Raw genomic sequence first — 19,498 nt, forward strand, 5'->3', positions numbered from 1 at the left:
TGAAATATAGTGCAAGTGAAAGATCAATTTCTGATGATTACTGTGATATATAGTTATGGGGGTGGTATTGATTGACACTAAAAAGTTATTTCCCAGTTTTTGTGACTAGGTGCGGTCGCAGTAAATTACCTCTCAGAAACTTGGTAACTAAAGGGTTAAAGAAAGTAAAGCTAAAAGGTAAACAAATACCATTTATGAACAGAGAACTACAGACAGCAATTTGTATGCAAAAACAATTATAGAATAAATACAAAAAACCTGGAGAACCCTCTGACCATCTTAACTACAAATACAAATGAGAATCCAAGAGAATTTTGGAATTATTAAGTTTTTTGAACACAAAAGGTGCTAAGTCAGTGAACGACATTGTTTTAAAAGAGAATGGCAAGATGATTAAAGAAAGATCTGAAGTGGCAACACTTTAAATGACTACTTTGTTAACATTTGTTATTCAATTAATGCTGGATTCAATTCAGACAACCTTAAATCTCATCCTAGCATCCTATCCAGGAGGGATCTTATGAACACTAAATGTAATCCACAGGAAAAATTCTCCTTTAATGAAGTCCCAGTCTCTGTTGTTGCTGATATAATCAAATCACTCAAAACATCCAAATATTCCAGCTATAACAATATAAATTCTCTGGTTGTTAAATTATCATTGAGATTATCAAACCTCTGACTGAACTCATTAATTTATGCATTCGTAAATGTGTTGTGCCTCTAGCCTAGAAGTCTGCTCAGGTAACTCCGACTTTCAAAAGTGATGAACTTTTAGACAGAAGAAATTACAGACCAATCTCTGTTGTGCCTCTATTTGACTCAGTTTTTGAAAAATTCTTTATTGTCAACTATATAAACGGTTTGACGATCTGCTTGTAAGTCAACAATCTGCTTTTCGTAGACATCACGGTTGACACTGCACTAATTGACAAGCTATTTTAGGTCCTGTTCTGTTCACTTTTTATGTTAATGACCTTCTTTCTGTTCTGGAGTGTTGTATTTCTGTTGTACCTTTCCTTCCCACCTGCCAACTCAACTATGGCCATTTCTGCCTTGAATGATAATCTTACAAAAGTATGAGAGTGGTGCCATAAAATTCCCTTCTGATCAACCTAAGTAAAAACAAAGTTTTGATATTTGGAGTAACACTATTCCAGAGACTTCCACCATTCAAACTACCATAAACCCCGTGGATAAGCTACAACTTTTTTCCAAAAATCATTGCTAGAAATTGGGGGCGTGGCATGTCTGGGAACGTGGTGTACGGTCTGGTACGCAATTCCGACGATGCAATCAGTCTCCAATCTGATCTGGACAATTTAGTTGAATGGGCAAAGATATGGCAAATGCCTTCAATCCATGAGACCAATGCTGGAATATGGTTGTACTGTGTGGGACCTGTATAGAGCATATCAGAAATTATGGCTCGAACAGGTCCAGCACAGGGCAGCACGCTTTGTAACAGGAACCTACACGAGAGAGGAGAGATGCGTAACCAATGCTCTAAAGCAACTTAATTGGCCAACTCTTGAAAAAAGAAGACAATTAGCTAGACTGACACTGATGTACAAATGTGTTACCAACCAGACCGCTATAGATAATCCCCAACCATGTACATCATCAGTCTTCCCTAAAACCACATCATCTCATCCACTGAAATTTATCCCTCTTCAGCCATCCTGCAACACGTACAAATACAGCTTCTGGCCGAGAACTATCATTCACTGGAATGGCCTGCAACCGAATTATTTAACATTGGATTCCACTGCAAAATTTAAAGTCATCTCTCTAACTACATTTTTTCAATGTCATGTTTACCTTTTTCGCTTCATTTATTTATTTATTTACATATGTACATATAAATATATATAAATATATATACCTTTTTTCCTATTTTTACATTTCCTAGCTGTAGTGCTTTAGTTATTAGTTAGAAGCTTGTGAATGTTATAGATGTTGCAAGATGATATGTAAAAGTTCATGTGTAAATGTAAACATTTGAAAAAGGTGTCATGAATGTCCATTGCTACGTCCACTTTAATGCCTGGTTACTAAGCTTCAAATGTTGTGGTCACATTCTTCTTGAACTGCAAAAATCCATGGAAAAACTGTGTTGAATGAGGAAATTCCTGTCAAAAAATACTAGAAAAAGACCAATCGTCTGTCAAAGTTGGTAGAAACGACATTCATTACATTAAAGTGCTAAAATTGTGCGTTACACTTTAAAGTATTCTTCATTGCAATGTGAATGATGAGTTTACATTCCATGAACAGTGGATGAAGAAGATTTCTCAAGATTCGACTTTGGATTTCCTTTGATTTTAATTAAGAAACCTTTTTTCCAAATTTGAGTTGCTAAATTTGGGGTGCAGCTTATCTGCAGGTGTGGCTTATCCGCAGATTTTTACGGTAACACTTTTTGATAAACAAATATCACCCGAGACTGTTGCTGAAAACCTAGGCATTCAACTGGATGCAAACCTCAGTTGTAACAAACATATTACTAAGAGTGTTTCAAACTGTCAATTTAAGTCAAAACAAATCAATAGAATTAAGCATCTTCTAGATGGGAAACATTGTTGTGACTTACAAGTGCCTTCAATTTTAGCAAATTGTTATCTTGCTCATGTGTCTGGAGCAATACCAGCGATAACAACATTGAAAGATAACAAAAGTCATTAAAAAAATTTATTGCAGTTATTAATAGCTCCTCCACCCCTTGAAATTAAAATATCCCAAAGGCTAAGGTTTTCTTAAAGTTGCTCTTTAATTTCCCTGAAATTGCTATCAATGGTTATTGTTGATTTCAATCACCTGTTGTTAATAAAACAGGTTAAATTCACCTTGTGAATCTCATTTTTAATTTATGAGCTCTTGGAAAATCTCATAGGGCTCAATACTGGTTAAGATTAGATTAAAAAATCTGGAAAGCTCTTTATGAGAGTTTTGCTAACCTTATCCCCAGTTTTAGGTCTTTCTAGCCCTACTCTCAAACACCTTACCAGTCCACCCATCTCAGAAAGGTAGTGGATAGATGTAATGTAAATTTTTATGATCCTATTTTATCCATGATATAGAACATGTCTACCTGTAAAATACCAATTCTATCACATGACCTGAGGCTAGGAGATCCATGAGATAGCACAGCACATGCGCAACTCATTTGCACATATCCTTGAAGTGCGAAAATCATCTGTGATCCACGAAAACTCGAGAAATTCTCCAAAAGATTGCCCTGTTTCCCAGTGCAGTTGAGAAAACTACTGGACCCCAACAGGAAAAACATAACACCAACATAGTTAGCATTGGTGGCTACCAAAACGAAAGCTAGCATTCCAACGCAGTTGGAGGTGCCCAACTTAAACCTGCCAAGCTTCATAGAAATGGTCGTGAGTGACAAAGAAGGTACGAACACGAGCTCAACTAGCACAAAGGCGTCAAAATCTCACTGAAATGTTCAAGTCAGCGCTGAGCGCGATGAAAGAACTTAAACAGTCGCTACTCTGGTTGAACCTGCTTAAGATAATGACGAACAGGGCGATAAACAAGAGGAGAGCAACAAGGGAACCACTACAGGCGAGAAAAAACCCATGGCAGCTGGTGAAACCAACAAAAGCCCACCGGCAAAAGCCTCAGGCAGCAAACTCAGTGCTCACCGAAATAGTCCAAGAACTCGACATCAATGAAAAAACGGGAAGTGATGTGGATAGGGCTTCTAAAGCTAGTGGGCAGACTCCTCCAGGATAAACTACAAGAGGACAAAGTCCAAACCAGAATTGAGAATTCCACGGCCCGGGAATGTTGAGGGACTGAGAACACCGAGAGTGAACCCCACTTATCTGGAACCAAATCCCAGTACAGGTGCGCACAAGTGACTCGAAATTGCAAGAGTTGCAGAATGCAATTGTTGCCTCCGTTGTGGCTATGATCAACGCAACCAATTTACTGATTGAACAAGAAGATGAAGCCACAGCAAACAACAAAGAAGTTGTGTCAACATTGACAGATGCCATAACATTGGCCATGCAATGCTTCCATGATATGAATTCGTTGAGGCACTAGGTGATAGAGAAAGACCTACATTGCGACTACTCGGCCTTCTGTAATTCTAACACAGTCCCTTCAACATCAGAGTACTTGTTTGGGGATTTATCCAGACTAACAAGGGATATCTCTGACGTAAACAAACTGGCAAGGAAAGTCAGGCCACACTTTCAAGCGCAAGGGAACAACAGGAAATGTAGCTCGATTTCCCAACGCAGCTAGGGGCATCAATGCAATCGGTGATTACAGACAAGGACTGGGCCAGGATCGAGAAAAGACGTGTTTTTGAAACTCTGGAATTAGTGAGCAGTTGAACAATGTAATTACTAATTCTAACATGTCGTCGGTCATACATCACTACGGAGTCACATGAAAAGCACGTGCGCTTACTTATCTAGCCATTGTACGTTCACTTTCTTAGCCTGCAGTACAGAACTACCGTGGTCCAGTATTCAAACCTTTTGTAGTGAGAATATACCCAGTCTATATCATCTCTTTACCCTCTGCTCATTTTTCTATCTTAGTGTTTTACAGAAATCTAGCTGACTGTTATTATTATCATGGCCAACAAGGCAACGCAAATAGTTGTTGAAGCCGAAATCACAGGCCAACCTGGTTTCTCAGGCAGTCAACCTGACCATTCTAGACAACCTGCTGAAATTGAAATAACTAGCCAACCTGGCACTGAAACACTACGCGAGACCCTTGCAGAAATGAACAAATCTATGAGCTCTATGGCAACACTCCTTGAACAGCTTGTTGCTCATGGGGAGCCTCCCCAACGTTGTACACAATAATAAGACGTTGAGCATGAGGAATCCAAACCTGCGCCAAAACGTCGCCGCGACTTTGATGAGCTCAGCACCACAGCTTCGGACCAAGATATCAACGAATTGATCAATCCTTTGGGTACCTCTGCCGAGGATGAGTTGTCAACCCAAACGGCCAATGAGCCTGATGAATTTATCAAAAGTCTCGAAGCAGAATTTGCCGACTCTGTTCCAGCTGGGCCGGATATCAACCAAAGCCTAGCAAACATTGCGAAAAACGCTAGGGAATAACTTTACCGCCAGAAAAGCTAAGACCACTGCTTGAAAAGCTTGCTCAGCCCAAAAACTGTGAGCTCCACGTAGCTCAGGTTAACAAGGAAATCTGGGGTCAATTAGCAAACCACCAGAAAAAACGCCTACAGAATATACAGGAAACCCTTCAGAAGGCTTCATTCGCGCTGTCTAAGTCATCTGAGCCATTCGTTGGCGATATTTCCGAAAGATCTAAAATGCTTCTGGCCCAAAACATTGATGGTATCGCTTTATTAGGCCATGCTGCGCGAGATATCATTGGCTTGATGCGGGAACGCATTAGACCAATGCTGAAACCAGAATATGCCTCTTTGTGTACAAAAGAATCACAAGATGTTTCAAAACACCTCCTTGGCGAGGACTTGGCAAAGCAAGTATGTGATGCCAAGGAGACGAGCGCAATCGGCAAAAAGATTGGCACCAATGCACACAAAAAGCCAATGGGACACACCTGCCCATACTATCCGAAGAATGAGTTCCGCCGCGATAGAGGCAAGTCTAGTAAAGGCTACTATGGTGATCACAACAGCAAGGATTGTTTTTTAGTGAAAGGCCAGATGAAGCCTCAAGGGAAACTAAAGGCGAAAAATAATATCCATGCTGCGCGACATAAAAAATTCGGTAAGTAATTTTCCCAGTGTCTTAAGTGAGATACACGAATATCTCAGGGATGCATGCACGCAATTCAAGGCGGGTTGTGTCCAAAAGGCCATTCATGCGTGGCAGGACATAACATCTGACCCAGAACTATTATCCCTTGTGAATGGCACGACAATAGAATTTGATTCGCTACCGAGCTTTTCAACTCAGCTTAAATCATCCTTTCCTTCACTCGAAATCCAAATTATTGACGAGCAATTATCCATTATGTTGAACAAGTTTAATGTAGAACCCACAACTCATTGTCAGGGTGAATTCATAATTATCGTCCATTTTTACACGTCCAAAAAAGGATGGAGCTCACTGCATGATTTTAAACCTTAAGAAACTTAATGAGTTTGTTACATACTGTCACTTCAAGATGGATACTCTACAATCTATTCAAATCTAGTTAAGAAGGACTGTTACATGGCATCTCTTGACCTGAAAGATGCCTATTATTCAGTCGCCATTTTGCCTTCTCATTGCAAATACCTTTCTTTCTGGTGGAGGGATAAACTTTACAGGTTTACCTGCCTGCCTAATGGTTTATCATCATGCCCCAGAATTTTTATGAAACTTCTATAACCAGCTTTAGCTACTCTGCACGAATTAGGCCATATCATAGCTAGCTATATTGACGACCTTTTTCTCCAGGGTCAAACGTATGATATATATGTCCACAACGTCATTGACACATTCCTTCTGTTTGACAGATTAGGATTCATTATTCATCCAACCAAATCCGTCTTCACTCCTTCGAAGGAAATTGCCCTTTTGGGTTTTATTATTAACCTGGCCGACATGACCATTAGACTCACCCCCAAAAAAGCTTCTGCACTTAAGGCGGATTGTTTAACGCTTTCCTGCTCAGAATCGCCGACCATTCATGAAGTCGCTCAAATCATAGGGAAAATCATCTCCTCTTTCCCGGGAGTAATGTACGGTCCCCTGTATTTCCAACATTTGGAAAGAGACAAAACTACCTCTCTTAAAGAGCATCAAGGCGATTTCGATAAACATACCTCCCTATCTACGGAGGCCATAGGCGAATTGACATGGTGGTCAGAAAACGTGATTAACACCAAAAATGTAATAAGTCACACTCTCCATTCGCATATAATTACAACAGATGCATCACACACTGGTTGGGGGGCTGTCTATAACAAGAACAGTACAGGTGGTTCCTGGTCAGTAGAAGAACTATGCCTCCATATCAATTATCTTGAACTTTTTGCTGCTTTTCTGGGGCTACAAACTTACTGCTCGCATTTATGCAACACCCACATCAGATTGCGCATCGATAACACAACAGCTATTGCTGTTATTAACCATATGGGAACCAGTCACTCTTGGACTGCAACAACCTCGCTAAAAGAATATGGGAATGGTGCATAACCCATCATATTTGGCTTAGTGCAATTCATATCCCAGGGGTAGAAAATATAACGGCAGATGCGGAATCTAGGAAGACCAATACAAACACAGAGTGGATGATTGACAGAGCAATATTGACTAAAGCATTAAATACCTCAGATTACCTCCCTGAGGTGGATTTGTTTGCCTCACAAATCAATGCCCAATTTTCACATTATGTCTCCTTCAGACCTGACCCGGGGGTGATGGCAATTGACACACTGACTATGGACATAATTTATCTCAAATAAAATTTTATGCATTCCCTCCTTTCAGTGTGATAGGAATGTTTTTACAACAAGTAGAGCAACAAAAAGCAACCGGGGTATTAGTGCTACCAGACTGGCCAACCCAAGCTTGGTTCCCCAAGGCCATGCATATGTGTTTAAAACTGCCTATACCAATGGGTCCGCAGAAATGCCTTCTAACACTTCAGGGACCACCACACGAAATACATCCACTGCACAAAAATCTAACCCTGTTACTCTGCCTGCTATCACACAACAGTTGACTGAAACAGGACTCTTGGATGACGCGATCGAAATCATCATGGCTTCATAGCGAAAATCCACTTCCAAGCAATACAAATCCTACTTGAAACAATGGACTGACTTCTGCGAGAAAAGGAAAATTGAACTATCTGAGGCAAATGTCCAGGACGGCTTAGCTTTCCTCGCCTATCTTTATAAACAAGGGCTTGGCTACAGCACCATCCACACCGCAAGATCGGCCTTGTCCATTACTTTATCACTGGGGGAAAAATCAACATTTGGTGAGCACCCACTTATAGTTCGTTTCTTAAAAGGCATTTTCGAGCTGAAACCATCGTTACCACGTCACACAACCATCTGGAACGTCAGAAAAGTTTTAGACCGCTTCCGCATTATGCTCCCTCTGGAGGAACTCACATTGAAACAATTAACTCTCAAGCTTGTCACGCTACTTGCCTTAAGAACTACTCAAAGATGTCAGACTTTGGCTTGCCTCAACACCTGATTCATCCAAGATATGTCCACTAAGCTGCGCTTCTCAGTGCAAGAAAAACTAAAAACATCTAGACTTGGCAATCATTTGGAGCCTATCGAGATCAAGGCTTATCCGTCTGAACTACAACTCTGCCCGGTTACGCATATAGGACACTACCTAGTGCAAACCAGACCCCTTCACCAGGACTCGAAGCTAATTATTAGCCTATTGAAACCGTACAAACCAGTCACACCAGCCACAATTGGATGCTGGATAAAATCTATGCCCACGGAAGCCGGTATTAATACTGAGCAATACTCAGCCCACAGTGGCAGGACTGCCTCTTCATCATTCCCCTTATCATCAGGACTTGCCATACAAGACATTCCAAATGCGGGAGGATGGTCACAACCAGAAACATTTGCCAGACATTACAATAAACCCATTAATCCTAACTTTGGTAGCCATATCCTAGACCACGCTCAATCTACAACTCAGCACACTTCCAATGATTTGTGATATCGATGATTCACTTATTTTCTCGTTCTTGGCGTTAGAACATTCCTATGTACGCGAATTCACAGAATAAATGGATCACATGTTAGCCTTTTGACCATTTTATCATTCATTATAACAACGATCATCTTTGGCAACTTGGACCACGTGCCATGTGTAAGACTCGGCCCACATTCGCACGCTTTGAATTCTCATGTGACTCTGTAGTGATGCATGACTGATAACAGGATAGAATTCTTAAATTAAACGACTTACCTGTAAGTTGAAGTTTGATTGGGATTCTATCTTGTCATCAGTCAGGAACGAAGGAGTCACATGCCCTCCCATGACCCTCGGTGGGGGGGGGAGGGTCTCCAATTTTTTCCCACCCTACTCCTTAGTTCCTGTGCATCTATGGGCCAGTTAGTTGGTTTTAAAAAATGGCTAGATAAGCAAGCGCACGTGTTTCTCGTGTGACTCCTTCGTTCCTGACTAATGACAAGATAGAATCCCAATCAAACTTCAACTTACAGGTAAGTCTCATTTAATTTAAGAAGTTTAAACCGGCCCTCTGTCACTGAAACTAATACGCCTAACGACAAAGCTAAACCAGTGAAAGATACGAAAAATATGCGAAGAAGACAACAAGAAAATGGTTCCCAAACAGATGAAGACACTTCAGCCGGCGGCCATTGCTGCAATGCCTCCAAAATGGCTGAGATCAACGCCAAACTCAACAAAATTTTACGGGTCGTGACCGAATTTGATGCTGTTAAAACACATATGATGCAGCTAGAAGAAGAGAATAAGCAGTTGAAACAAGCGGCGGAGAACACTGCTAGGGAAATAACAGACCCAAAAGCCACTACGGTTTACGCTTGCAGTGGTTTAGAAAACAATAATGAAAAACTTAACTCCCTCAAGGAAGAGGTCATGAATCTAAAGTGACATAACATTAAACTAGAAGCCTACACAAGGAGAGAAAATATTAAGATATTTGGTACTGAAGATAAACGAGGGGAATCCAATGCTAGAACAGAGGAACTTGTTTGTATAATGATGTGTGAGAAGATGAATATTCCAGAAGAAAACATTGTAGGCTTTCAATTCGAGCAAGTGCATCGAATTCCAACACATCAGGATATGACTCACTTTTCCAAGCCGAGACCGATTATTGCAAAATTTAGCTTTTACAAGGACAAGGAATATAAGTGATCCTTTGTTAAGAACCTCAAAGGCAGTGGAATTGGAATTTCTAATGATTTTCCTAAAGAGATTGACAAAATCCACCAGAAGCTCTATCCGGTTTTAAAGGAGGCAAAGAAGACAAGTCAAAAGGCTAGCTTTAAAGTTGATAAATTAATCATTAGTGGACAGGTATATAGAGGTAGGGAGACAGAAAATCTTGCACATTATGGCTTAATTATGAACAGCTAAAACGTTCGGCTGACAGAGGGCCGAAGCGCCAAAGCATGCTGATGGACTTTGTAGGTACATATTTGTGTCTTTTAAACGTTATCTTGTCAACATCAATCTTATATAATTTTTGCTACATGTATTTGTCTGTTTTAGGTAATTCCCTTTTAAGTTTGTGTATCTTTATACACAGTTTTTTCTTTTTCCAAGATCAGATTCAACACTGCTTCTTACAAATGTTAATATGGTGAAATCAGTAATTGTTTGTATTATCACTTTATGTTTGGGTTCTTCTGCGACCTATATGACATTCAATTCTAGAGCGTGAAATGGGCGTTGAGACATTGAAATTTGTCTCCTTAAATGTGAAGGGCATTAGCAATTTTTCCTTTTTACAAGAAACACATAAGAAGTACAAACACAGTGGAAAAATGGAGGCCGAGATTATTATGTCACATGGAAGTTCAAATTTTTTGGAGAGATTTTGAATCTTATTTTTACAGTCTTTCAAAAGAATTTGTACACCTTACCTTGAAAGATGTTATTGTAGGTTTTATAATCATGAATTGCCCTTTACTTAATTACTTATAGCTAAGATATATTTATGGGATCGCAGAAGAACTCAAATATTACCCAATATAACTGCCTTCAAATTAAAGGTTAAAAATAAGTTTGTAACAGAGAAATGTTTGTATCAAGAATAATACTTTAGATAAATTTGATAAAAAGTGGCTAATAAATAAGTAACTGGTGAAGCTAATTGCAATACTAGAAGTAGTAATATCTGTTAGTATTTTATAATATAGTGTATTATAATACTGTAAAACTAGTAACAGTGGCACTTAGTAGTAATAGTAGAATCTAACAATAGTGGTGTAAGCTTTGAACTGTTTTGTAAGTAGTGTAAACCGTTACACTGTAAATAATGGTAGTCGTATTGTACTGTAAGTTACGTAAGTGACTGTATTTGTAATTTGTAAGGTTGTCATTCGCTCCGATGAAGGGCTAATGCTCGAAACGTCAGCTTTTATAATGATCGTAACAGTGGCCAATTTACTATTTCAACTTCGTTGATATATTCAAATTATTTCGTTACCCCCACCGACGCAGCCCCAAACAGTTTCTTTAGAAACTATCAGCCTTTATGCTTCTGTTATATAATTACTCACGTTCAGTTACTCATTGATTGAAGATGGCATAAGCATGCCGAAACACGTCTCTAAAAAAGGTTGTATATTTCTTACAATATTTATCCTACTTGCTACTACTATGACCCTGTGGAAATATTATACATGTGTGGCTATATCATGGTTGGTGTGGCTATGTCAGAGCTTTAAAGTCTCATGGGATCTCCTGGCCTCTAGTCATGTGATAGAATTGGAAAATTAAGCGAGACTTACCTGTAAGTTGAAGTTTGATTGAAATTCTATCACATGACAAAGGAGGCAGGAGATTACATACCCACCCATTACTGCTACTAGGTCTATGGTTAGCACACTAACCTGTCCTATCATGACATAATTCTGACACACCCACAATCTTTAAACAATGACTCGCACATGCACTGTGCTATTTCATGTTATCTCCTGCCTCCTTGGTCATGTGATAGAATCTCAATCAAACTTCAACTTACAGGTAAGTCTCGTTTAATTTTCCAATTCTATACCTTCTTTTGCATCTTTCAAATTGAACCTTGCAAATCATCACAAAAGCTATTGATGGAATGTCTTCTGGATGCAGCTCCACAGTAACAAATATAAACACTTATTCTTTTATTCACTTTTACACTATAAACACTAGTTACATTTTATAAATGTACATGGATAATAACTTGTACATGGGGTTTTTGCAGCAAGAAGAATTTCGAATTTTTTTAAAAGTTGCAGAGCAAAGCAATGCAAATAATTTTAAGAGTAAATCATTTAACGTGCACACAGTCAATGAGGGAGACACTTCACCTGTTAACATTATCCAATAGGTGCCACTATCTCCGTCTCCAATTAGTATATAAAATTGTAAATGATTATCACTTTCCCAGGCAACTTCAAGGGTATTTTGTATTGCATGAGACCAGAACATCATCGTAAAGCCCTCAGAGATAGTAAGGAACTCCATCTCCTAGGATACAAAACAGCTACGGGCCAGTCAACATTCGAGTATGCTGCTGCAAAGGAATGGAATGACCTCCCCAAAGAACTGCGAAATGCTGAGAATTTTTAAAATTACAACTTTTAAACTTCTATTAGAATGAGATAAGGCACAACACAAATGTAGTATATAAGTTTTTTTTTTTTTTTGGGGCGATCTTCTACTTAATCTTAACTTGTATCTATAGTAAATTGTGTTTTTTTAATAGTATTCATATGCACTGATCACCGGTTTATACCAGGGTTTTCTATGTTGATTTCGCTGAGGGTTTTTTTCAGTTTAAATAATGCATTTATTATTATTATGATCTATATCCTTTCATTGGTATATACATGTAATCATTTGTTTATCAATTTTTTTTTTTTTGATTATTCGGTAACTATAACATTTCCTGCCATTTTGAGTCCACAAAAATGCCAGATGAAGCACCTTCCACCGTTGTCAGCCACCTTCGAGGTTCATAGCTAATGTAGATACCACTTCCACACAAATTCAACAGAAAGTAAGGGAACCTAGCTGCCAACTAGAAAAAGTGGTTACAAGTCTGGAAAGCATATGAAACTGTCACTGGGTCGGACAAACAACCATCTTTGCTTCATTTCGCCACATCTATTGTGTACATTGGTCCAAATGCGTTAGAAATACACACTGGATTGCCATTATTATTGGATGATAAGACAGAAAATATTGATAAAGTGCTTGAGTTGTTAGAGAATTACTGCATAGGAAAGACTAACATAATTCATGAAAGACACAAGTTTAACAATCATTAACAAGAGTCCAATGAGTAGATTGATATCTACACAACAGCACTTTGCATGCCTGCAGATACTTTCAAATTTGCATCATTAAAGGATGATCTAATTTGAGATCACTTAGTCTGTAGCATCAGAGACAATAGTTTGAGAAAAAGGCCTCTCCAGGAACCAAAGTTTACCCTGGATAAATGTCTTAACAGCTGTCATGCCCTCAAAGTGACCACACCATAAATCCAAGCTTTGTCAAATCAAAACAAGGAATCAAGCGAGGTCAACACTGCCAAGTTTTTGGCCTAGAACACAATCACCACTATATGTTTGGACAACAAGTGATCATACGGACTGACCACAAACCCTTGACTTTGATTTACAAGAAGCCCCTTGCCTCAGCTCCCAGCACCTTTGGAGACTTCTACTGCAACTCCAGCAGTACAATGTCAGTCTACAGATAATAATGTGGAATATGTTGACCTGTAAATAAAACATCCATACTTTCTTTTGCATCTTTCAAAGTAAATCTTTTAAAACATCTCAAAAACTATTGAAGTAATATCTTTTGCATGCAGCTCGAGTAAATCTCTTAAGACTTTGCAAATAAATCTCTAAAGACTTTGCAAATAAACAGTTTTTCTTTTAGTTAGTTTTATTTTTAACTAAGTAATTTTTTTTTAACTAGTGGGTAAACTTTTTTAACCAGGTAATTTTTTTTAACTAGATAACTTTTTCAGTCAGCTGTCTAAAAAGGGATTTTATTTATGGGGTGTGGTAAAAAAAATAGGGGCCTGGATTTTGGGGGGGGGGGGTTAGTGAAAAAGTACAAAAGAAGGAATTTATAGAAACTTCTCACTCCTCTCCACAGTTTCTCCTAGCTTCTTCTCCTTTTATCACTTTGCACCCGCGACCACATTTCCTTATCCAACCTTCCCCTATCATGCTACCATTATCAGTACAACACCTGAGAGGATCGTGCCTCATATTTACCTACGTGTAATATTAATTAAAGTTTTTACCCAGTTTAGAACCACCAACTCCCTGGATTCAGAGCCCCAGGCCCAACTCAGCCAAAATGTTATTCAATGCATAACTGGAGTATGCTCAGTTGTGTCCAAATTTGGACTTAGCATCAAAAGCATGGTTTTGTGTGTTGATAACAAACAATTTTATAAAAAAGACTGGAACAAGTAAAACGATCAAACAAGGGGAACACAAAACCGTAACTGGTGTGTACTCTCGAACGGCTCACCAAGGAAGAGATGGAACAGAAGACTACCTAGAGAAAAATAATGCTGAAATATCCCCACAAGTTTTACTGTTTGTTTGACTATGCCACCTACATAGGCAGCAATCTAGCAGCACACATCCAACAAAGAAACCAATAACAGACCCTGTCCAGGCCAACAGCTACCTATGTCAGGTACAACTGGATTTAATGGAATTTAAAAAATTTGAAGTGTTCTTGTGGACAAAAACACAAGTGGATTTTACACATTACAGATCACTACAGCAATTCTCCTGGCTGTGTGCTCTCATTCAAAAGATGGCAGATGAAGTACTACAGCCAGTTGAAAAATTACTCTGGCTTTTTGGTTTCCCAACCATTACTAGGAGGCGGCGTGGCCAGGTGGTTAGGTTGCTGGACTTGTAATCCAGTGTCCCATGTTCAAGTCCTCCACCTTGCCACTCACTGGACTTGTTCTCGGTTGCCCCTCAGTTCAACTCCTTGGCTGCGCTCTGTAAATAGCCCACTGGTCTGCCTCCTACCAGTGGGGATTTTCAATCACTCAGTTAATTTACATTGTGGCTGAAAAGCCCCTATGGGGGAGCTTCAATTAACATATTTTATTTATTTACTTGTTTATTTACATACTGAGAATGGAGGAGAATTAAAAAATAAAGAAAAGGGGGCATTTTGTGAATCATATAGCATAAAGCTTGTTCATGGAGCACCACATACACCATAAACACAGGGTTCCGAGGAGAGAAATAACCAGAATCTGGAAGAAAATCTCTCCAATATCATCAAAGAAAAACAGGTTGATAAAACAAAATGGTGCAATAGCGCTTTATACTATTACTAAAAATAGATTTTGTTATGTGATAACCTATGAGACCCCCCGTGCAGAGTCGGACAAACATTGCAACCAGCTTAAGGAAATGTATGAGCAAGAGCTGTAAAATTAAAACAAAACAACGCAAAATTTTGTCAAAAAATGACTTAGCGTTCTAAAAAGAAGTGGCATGGTTGGTACCAAACACTGTTGTTGGGGTGAGTGACAGACAGACTCAAGATATGCAGATAAATGGCCAAAATCACTCAAAGAGTGAAAGGAATTGGGGAAGAAAGTATTCATTCCTTTCCCAAAACCTTCGCAAGACATGGCAAAGTGCAAGCATTGGCTAGTGGCTTGTTCACGTGAATTTTTTTACGGAGAAAAACATAACAAGAAACACTTAAGTTATATTTGTGCTCTGCAATGGCCCGGCGAAAAAGGTCCAACAGCCAAATTTCCCAATCCACTGAAGGCAAATCTAAGACCAGCACAAGTAAGTTGAGCACATGCTCCTGAGAGAAATGCACCGAAAGAAAGAGAAAATCCAGCGTCAAAGAAACAGAAATTATTCAATGACAACTGCATAAACATTAACTACATAAACTGGCATTTAACAGAAACACGACCAGTATTGAGTGAAACATACAAAAATCCGCTGCTCGTATCTTACAAAAGAGGGCGACCCCTCAAAGACATACTTGTGAGGACCAAACTTTGAATAGGCTATTCTAAACACGTGCTGCGGAGTCATGTAGGCCTGTCAACCCCCTTTTTACATTGTTTACATCAGAATTTTCTTGAAGAACTTTGGCAGCAAACCATTTTCCATGATCCATTCCCAGATCAAGGGTGTGATAATTCCTGCATCTCACACAGTCTTTCACTTGCCGTGCATGATCTTCTCATTTACCGCTTAATTTTAACCACCGTTTCAGCTGGTCTACAGTGTATTCTTCCGGTTCTCTTTTAAATTTGGAGCCAGGAACACCCTCCTCTTCGGTCAGAACTGTAAGGAAATGAAGCGAACTACTAGCCATTTCTCTTGTAGCTCTCAAAGAAGTGGAGTTTGTTTGTCTGAGTCATGCAGGGGTGTAAAATTTCATGACATCATTTGTATAAAGCACTATTTCATTGAAGGTGCAGCCTACAAAAAGAATATAACAATGCACCAAGCTACAATCGAGAGCCCATATGAACTGGTATTTAGCATACTCTCCCAACACCAAACTATTAGCCACACAGCAACTACAGCTAAAGCTACTTCAACAGTTTCAAGCACAGCAACAGCAGTAACAGAACACACAAAGAAAGACATCACTGTGGAAGATGAGGAAGAAACAAGTCGTGAAGAGAAAGCTAGCTCATCCTCCCACAAAAGAAAAGCCCCTGTAGAGAAATTGGTATCATGAAAAGCAACAAGGATTGAACAAATGAAAAACAAAAACAATAAAATGAGAAAATGAAGCTGAACTAAACTATGTATGGAACTTACATACCAGTAAATCATAAACCTACCAACACTGGTCTACTTCTTCACCACAATAGCTACATTGATGTTTGCTACAAGGAATGTCTTATCAAGACCATATACACAGTGCAAAAGCACTGTCCTCAACAGAGGGTTTCTTTGAACAGGACTGTGACAAATTAAGGTCAATAGATGGTTTGCATGTTACACCATTGCCACCATGTTGGTGGAGGTAAACAATAGATACCTCATTAGCTTCATTTGTTCATCCACCAGTCTTTGTTCCTTTCACCATTGTTACCTGTGTCTCTAGAGATTGGTTGCAAACCACCTATATTTACGCGCCTCAGCTATCTTCTCAACCTCACTAATGGTGTCATCGACAAATAATTTCTTATTTGTCCATCAGGATTCCTTGTGAAAGATCAAGATCCCACTGCAGTAGACAAGGTTGTACAACTACCTATACCATTTAAAGATCAGAAATCTGCTAATGCTGTAAGAAAGCAACTTAGAGATCTCAGCAACAAGATTAATATTACTGTTCAACCGATATTTACCAGTCAAAAGCTTGAACAAGATCTTTAGCCTGAAGAGAAATTACTGAGCTGGTAAATCAAGATTGTGTTGTCTACAAATTTAAATGTGATTTGTGTGATGCAGATTAGTTGGCAGGACAACCTGACACCTTCACAAACACACTGTTGAACATAAATACTTGACGACTGGCAATCACTTCAGAGAACAACATGGAAGCCTCCTTGGATTCAAAATCAACCAGTTTCATGTTCTTAAGTAATGTGACAGTAAATTCAACTCCCTTGTTCATGAAATGCTTTTTACTAGGAAACTAAAACCATCTCTTAATATGCAAAGTGACTCTATTAATGCAAAACTTTTTATTTGTGATGCTATTTTAGTCTTTCTTTTTCCTATTTCCAACCATTTATTTATATCTTTTATATTTAAATATCATTGCTACTATCTTTTTAGGCCGTGGCCAGGTGATTGTAGTACTACAGTCAGGTCATTGTAGTGCTACAGGGTTAGGAAAGAAGGTTTGTTTTAGAATTGTCCCTGTTGTTGTGAAGGGACAAGGCCAACATAGCAAAACTGTGAGCAATGCTTTGCTCAACCCCAGATCAGACATGTCATTATGCAATGATGGCTTATTGAAGAGACTTAGTGTGGATGGGAGCCCACAGCAATTCCCCCTAGCAACCATTAACAGCACATCTAAACAACAAAATGGATTTGAGGTCTCTCTGGTGGTTAGAGAACTTCCTTTACATGATGAAATTACACTAAATAGAGTCTAGGCTAGGTTTGATGAGTATCCCACAGGTTTGATAACCTCCTGGCTTCTGCTAGGCTTCCTTGCCACACTACTTATAAATGACCCTAAATCGTAATTTTATCTAGTTTAAGTAAAAATTTTTATGAATATAATTATACTTATTATTTCAGATTGTTGTAAACAACTGCACTTCATTTTTGGGTGTGTGTGTCTAAGTGGCATATAATAAATCCATAAAAAGCCCACTGGGTGTACAATCAGAGATGTGGTAGGCCTGGCCAACCTTACGCTGTGCGCACCCTACTTGGTTGGACACTTATGGGGCTTTTGAACTCATGTGAAAGAAGATGATTTCATGCGAGTTATGTTCATTATGATGACAAAATATTTCACCAACAAATGGAGCAGATGTTCAGAAATAACTTTAACAAACCTATAGTAGACTCAATGATGGGAATGTCCATGGAGGATCCTAGAGCTCTGACCCAAATGGGGGGTTCTGTGAAAATTGTAGATGGTCACTATCAGCTTGGGGTTACCAAGGAAACACACATCTGTAAGCATGTTAAGCAATCAAGAATTTGCATTGAAAAGATTAAACCATCTAAAGAAATGCTTTCAGCGTGATCCTCACCTGTTTGAGAAGTACAAGGAAATTATGGATGGTTATGTCTCATATTCTTATGCAAGATGAGTACCCCTTGGCGAGCTAGAGGTTGATGAAGATACACCAGTTTGGTACCTTCCCCATCATCCAGTAATTCATCCACAGAAACCAGAAAAGGTAAGAGTCGCTTTGACTATGCAGCCAAGTATAAGGGTACTTCACTTAACGATCAGCTACTGCAGGGACAAGACCTGACCAACAGGCTTGTAGGTGTCCTCTTACACTTCTGCCTAGAACCCATTGCCATGGTAGCCAATATAGGAGGCATGTTACACCAGGTGTGAGTGACCCTTCAAGATTCTCACACACTGAAAGATTCCTCTGGTGGCCTCACAGTGTCTTAACAGAACAGCCAGTGGATCACCAAATGCAAGTACATCTGATTGGGCTACGTCATCGCCTAGTTGCGCAAATTTTAGCCTAGAGAGGATGGCTTCAGATCATGAAAGCAAACTAGATCCTGAAACCATTCAAACCCTTAACCGGAACTTCTATGTGGACAACTGCTTGAGGTCTGTGTCCACTACGGACAAGGCAGTGGAGCTTTCTAGCCAGTTAAGGGAACCACTGTTCAGAGTAGGATTTCACTCAACCAAATGGCTTAGCAACAACAGAAACATGATCACTACTGTCCCAGAGACAAAGAGAGCACCATCAGTTGTTAATCTTGACTGAGATGATCTTCCTACAGGGCAAACATTGCGCATCCAGTGGCATATGGAGTCAGACAGCTTCAACTTCCTTATTGTGGACAAGGAGAAGGCACCAACCCATAGAGGGATATTAACGACCTTAAGATCCGATGACAGCAGACATCTGGGACGGTAAGAGGAAGTGAAGTTACTTCCAGAATTACTTCCGGCTGCCGTCGTTGTGAAGTTTCCCGTTGCAGCAGCCTTGTCTGTGACGCAAAGAAAGCCATTTTGCTATCGTGGCTATAACGTGAGTAAATTTTAGCAAAATAACACCATTTTAACTTACTTTGGGTGAAAATTGTTGACAATTTCAACAGTTTATTGTTATGACAAGATGTCTGAAATGGCTGAGC

General features: G+C 39.3%; 1 pseudogene; it reads left to right on the forward strand.

Moving 5' to 3' along the window:
- Window positions 1-3,456: 3,456 nt before the first annotated feature.
- Window positions 3,457-4,290, forward strand: LOC148720135 (uncharacterized; annotated as a pseudogene).
- Window positions 4,291-19,498: the final 15,208 nt, after the last annotated feature.

The sequence above is a fragment of the Stylophora pistillata genome, chromosome 11 (assembly GCF_964205215.1).
Source record: "Stylophora pistillata chromosome 11, jaStyPist1.2, whole genome shotgun sequence".
Taxonomy (NCBI): Eukaryota; Metazoa; Cnidaria; class Anthozoa; order Scleractinia; family Pocilloporidae; genus Stylophora; species Stylophora pistillata.